Source organism: Arabidopsis lyrata, assembly GCF_000004255.2.
Source record: "Arabidopsis lyrata subsp. lyrata unplaced genomic scaffold ARALYscaffold_8, whole genome shotgun sequence".
Classification (NCBI taxonomy): Eukaryota; Viridiplantae; Streptophyta; class Magnoliopsida; order Brassicales; family Brassicaceae; genus Arabidopsis; species Arabidopsis lyrata.
Genome location: NW_003302548.1, coordinates 16,561,718 through 16,567,195, shown reverse-complemented (window position 1 = coordinate 16,567,195; position 5,478 = coordinate 16,561,718). Strand labels below are relative to the sequence as shown.

At 31.1% G+C, this 5,478-nt stretch overlaps 1 long non-coding RNA gene across 1 annotated transcript; it reads left to right on the top strand.

Annotated features, from left to right (window-relative positions):
* Positions 1–2,668: 2,668 nt before the first annotated feature.
* On the top strand, positions 2,669–4,202 carry LOC9300413. Its single transcript, XR_002329755.1, has 2 exons — positions 2,669–3,024; positions 3,284–4,202. It is a non-coding gene; the product is annotated as an uncharacterized LOC9300413 (long non-coding RNA).
* Positions 4,203–5,478: the final 1,276 nt, after the last annotated feature.

Genomic DNA, 5,478 nt, shown 5'->3' with positions numbered 1-5,478 from the left:
ATTTACAATGCTTTTTAATGGTTTTACAACGTATTTACAAGGTAGTTATAATATATTATAAGATTTTACAAGCTATTTTATAAGGTTTTTACAAGTTATAAGGTTTTACAAGTTTTTTATAAGGTTTTACAAGTTATAAATACCTTATAAAACCTTAAAGTACCTTGTAAAACCTTTTAAAATACATTGTAAAACCTTACAAAACACTTGTAAATACCTTGTAAAAAACCTTTAAAATACCTTGTAAATTTTTTCCGCCAAAAATTTTCCCGCCAAAAAAATTTCGCAAAAAAAATTGCGGAATCACTTTTCCCGCAAAAAAAATTTTTTGGCGGGAAAATTTTTTGGCGGGAAAAATTTTTACGGGAAAATTTTACAAGGTTTTTTAAAGGTTTTTACAAGTGTTTTGGCAGGAAAATTGCGGGATCACTTTTCCCACCAAAAAATATTTTGTATTTTGTGGACCTAATTTTGTTTCAAATAAGGGTAAAATGGTCATTAAAAATTAAAAGAGGGCAAACTTAAAAATAGACTCTCAAAGGGGGCATTTTTGAAAAGGGGTATTGAAAAAGGGGCATTTTTAACAATTTCTCTTATATTTAAATATTTAACCACTCATTGATGATTTTTAAACAGATCCATTAACTATTTTTTTTTTCAAATTTAGTTTTGTTCATGATGGGTTCTTAACAAACATACATTGTCTTTTATCATTAATATTGTAGAACGACATAATTGGTCATAAAAATGATAGATCAAACGACGTAATAAATAGTTTTAAAAAAATTAAAATGGAGAAAAAACTGTAAGTAAAATGCATAATCGCAAAAATGTCAAATATAAATTACGATTTTACATAATCATTTTTTTGGTAAAAACAATGCAAAACCACACAATTAATCAATTATAGTGTCATTTTCGGTTTATAATTAGCTAACGATTGAATGAAAAAAAACTAGTGGGGCAATTTTGAAAATTTCGGATAATATAGGGGGTAGACGTGGTCAAAGTAAAACGCCGTCGTTCGCACCTGGTCTGGTATTGGACAAAGAAAAAAGAAAAGTGGGGTTGGTGCGGGAAATTAAAACATTGGTTTTCTTTTAAAAATTAAAAATAACATAATAATGATGATATGTTGCTGTCACGCTCATCATCATCATGTTCGTTTTCCCTCAAAAATTGTTTTTAATTTTAATATAAAACAGAGCTTTCTCGGCTTACTTGTTTTCTCTAGAAGATGTCTTTTTCAAAACATGAATTATGGTGTTTAATATATTCAAATTTTACATTATTTAACAACTAATCAATCTTAACACATTGACACAAGATATGTTAGTGACTAACACGTATTAGTTAACAGAAAAAACTAGAATTAAAAAGACCATACAAATGGATTGTTATATAAACGGACGATTATATATTTCAATTAAATTAAAGAATGGAAAAATGATTCCTTGAATCGTCGTATAAATTCTAAATTTTTTCAAATTAACTAAATACTCCCTCTGTTCCTAATAGTTTGATGTTTTGGAGTTGTCACATATATTAAGAACTCAATCATTGTTTAATTATTTTAACATTGTTTTTAGTTTAAAATATTTTTAATAATTATCAACCAATGGTAGTCTTTAATGATTTATAATCATTGAATATTGAAATTTACAATTTACTACTATAAATTAACAAAAATAAAAGAAAAATACTAGAAAATCAAATTTTATTGAACAACCAATAAAAAGTAGAACATCAATCTTTTATGAACAAAGGGAGTAGCTTTTTTTTTACCAAACCAATCACTCAACCTCATTTTTGTTACAACAAATGCATAGCCAACACATAACTCACAACTAATTGGCATCATAATTTTGAAGAATCTATCGATAAGATATTTATGGAGAAGGATTATAATTTTTCTTGAGAAAGTGATTAAGTCAACGAATATGGTCCGAGCTCTATGAAGACAACCAAGTAGGTGTTAAATTGACCGAGGGGTAGGGTCAACAAATCTTGTCCGTCCGATCTCCGACGATGACAATCTAGCCATTGGATCTAGTTCTTGACAGCTCGTGATCGAATTTATATTCCGATTTCAAGCCCTTGCATCATCGCTCTCGTCATTATTATTATTTGTTACTTTTTTGACTTTTAATTTTCTACATCAAAACATAAAACTACGACTATGCATCTAATTTTCCAATAAAAAACACATAGTATAAAATTACAACTATACGTTATTTGACGATAGATATAGATATACTATAGTAATCGTTGTGATACGAGATAAAATAATTAAATTTGGACGTGATTTTGACGTGTCATCCTATCAAATTAGTATGGAATGCATTATTACTTTTTCTTCGTTTACATAATCATGGTGTCAGCACTCGAGTATCTAATTTCTAACGACTAGGAAAACATCGACATAGAGAAGAAATTAAGATCATGTTATTTCATTTCGTTAGAGCATCATTAACGGGAGTATGTTAGGTAGATCTTAAGAAAATCTTAGGAATAAAAGTGATTAAATTTATTGAATTTTCTCCTTTAACATTAAACAACGTTCCTTAACTAAGAGGCTTTTATTCACCTAAGAGACGTACACGTGTCAAGCTTTTATTCTACTCCTTTCCCTCTCTCTCTTCTCCTACCCTCTCTCTCTCTTTCACGCGAACCATGGAGGCTTTCGATTTTTAATTTGGTCTGTTTGGAAGGAGAAGTCTGTTGATTCTCTTCCAGAGACTTCCGGAATATTGATTCCGCCGTTGAGTAATCGGAGCTGATTAGGTTTGATTTTGTTATGGAGATTTTGATTGCGCTTGTGAACAAGATTCAGAGAGCCTGTACAGCTCTGGGAGATTACGGCGAGGGAAGCTCCCTCCCAACTCTGTGGGACTCATTGCCGTCGTCGGTGGTCAGGTTTGGGCTTTTGACAGCCCAACTGCATCATACTAGCTATTTCCCCTGCAAATCAGGATCTTGCTACATCTGATGCCATTAAGATCTCTCGTGAAGTTGATCCAAAAGGTGCCAGATTCTTCCTTCCTTATATGTTTGATATAGTTGCTTTTCTGAATTTACTTTGTTCTTTCTTTTGTGAGATATAATTCACTGTGATGACATAGTAATTATGGTTTTATTTCTATGGAGCATTGTATCTATGATTGAGTTGTGGAAGTTGTGGAAGTTTCTATTCTTGTAATTAGCTGTGGAAGTTGTTTAAACTAAAATGATGTTATCCAATGACTAGGAATAAGACTCAGTTTATGTTTGATTTTGGTTGCAGGTTCTGTTTGGCTGCGAATGTGATTATAGGTTACTCTTGCTGGATTTAGGAATGGCAAGTTTTCTACATTGGTGGCTACAAATGTTGCTGCTCGTGGTCTAGATATCAATGATGTGCAGTTAATTATTCAGGTTAGTCAACACCTATGAACTTTAATCATTCTGGTTTAATGCCTCGTTGGTTTGTTAGAACCAAAGTTTATAGTTTTTTTGTCAAATTGAATCTCTGTTTGAATGTGAGTTGTGTGTTAAAGCTTGAATCTTTTTGTCAATTGTCTTTATGTGTCTCAAAAACCTCACATGGTTTTGTGTTGAAGCTCAATGGAGGAATTTCAGTCATCTATAGATATGGAGTCCCATAGGAGTTCACCAGAGAATGACCTTTTATCGTCTGTAGCTTTGTCAGGTCCTTTATTTCGGAGCACAATCTATCATCTGAAAGTACCAAGGTTTTCAATTACGTCTCTGGGACCAGAATATACACTTCAAAACAAGTCATATAGCCTATATAGTGATAAAAGACAATGTAGGAGCTTGACTGAAACTACAGTATTTGAGAAAAAAATTGGCTTCTACACCTTTTATTTGAAGGTGGACCCTTCTTGGCCTCTCTGCATGTACGAGTTACGTGGAAGGTGCAATAATGATGAATGTTCTTGGCAACATTTCAAGGATTTCTCTGATGACAGTTTGCAAAAAAGAAACAGCATGCAAGAGACATGTTTAGTGAAAATGATAGATATCAAAGCTTGTATGAGTTTGGTTGTATGAATGTTTGTATTGGAAAATATTGTTTTGCAAAAATTTGAAATTTTTTTCTTAAGAACCAACCATTGGAGAACATTTTTGTTAAGATATTCTCTTTGTATCTTAGCTTTCAAAAAGCAAAATTTTAATTTTAAATAATGTTAAGAGCAAAAGTTAAGAGTCCATCAATAATGATGCTCTTATTCTGTTAATTCTGCATTTTGTAGTTTCTGCTGGTGTTTAAGTTGCGACGTTTTAGGTTCACTGGTGCTTAATTCTAATCCATGGTGAAATACAATTATAATCCATGGTTGTATATTCAAACTTTCAGCCAAAAGTAGAGGCTTGGACCATTCATATAGTCTTCGATTTAGTAACTTTTAAGTTTCACTTGTAAAGACAATAAAACTATATATATATATATATATATATATATATATATATATGTCCAATAACCAGTTAAAGATAAAAAGAAAAGATAATGATAAAATGCCAAAGATGGCTTGCGTTTCAAGGATGCTTCGCTTTTATACCCCATTTCTTTTATAATGACCAATTCACCCCTAATTCTGCTGATATTTCGTGTAAACAAAGTAATCGACTTTTTATATAGCTTTATTGACCAAAGTGTCGCTTAAGATACGTACATGCATGATTTGGTCTTTTTAGCAGGATCTCAGGAACTGCATGGCTACACGCATTAGCCTACATGATGATACACTCACAATTGCAAGTTTGCAACCATATTTGCTTTATAAAAAGAAAATTAACTATTGAAAAGTAGAAACATGATCAGGTGGTTGAAAGTTGAAATTACATTCAGAGTTTTAATAATTAAATGTGGACTTCGATGAGTGATGTGTTAAGACGTTTGTTTTTAAAAAATTATAGCTTACCCTCCATTTTTTTTTTTTTTTGGTAAGTACCCTCCATTTCTTTATATGTGCAAGGAAAACTTTCTTTTATATATTAGTTGGCCATTTAAGTTTTTTGATATTTACTTCTCCAATAAATCAATTTTTTTTTTCTTCAGCTACGTTATTTCTCTCCAAAAATAAAAAGCCAACTCTAGAAAACTAAATTGCATGGTCAACATCCATTCAAAGCCTAAATCTTTTTTATGATATTAAAATTTATTTTTATAACATGAAGATCCAAGTGTTTAACTGTTATTTTTATTCATTTCATCTTTACTCGAATTAATGGAGGAAAAGAGCAACACATTTGTGGAGAACACGGAAGGTAACAAAATTAAGAGGAAAAAAAAAAAATCAAAGAGGCTTAATAGCCATAGACCATAGCACATATTGAATATCTTAGACTTAAAACAAAACAAAAGAAAACCTTAGATGAAAAAGGATAGACTCTCTCGGCTGGCAAAAAAAAAAAAAGGATAGACTCTCTCAATTGAATAATTACGTCAAACAAACTAAACTTCTCTACTTCACA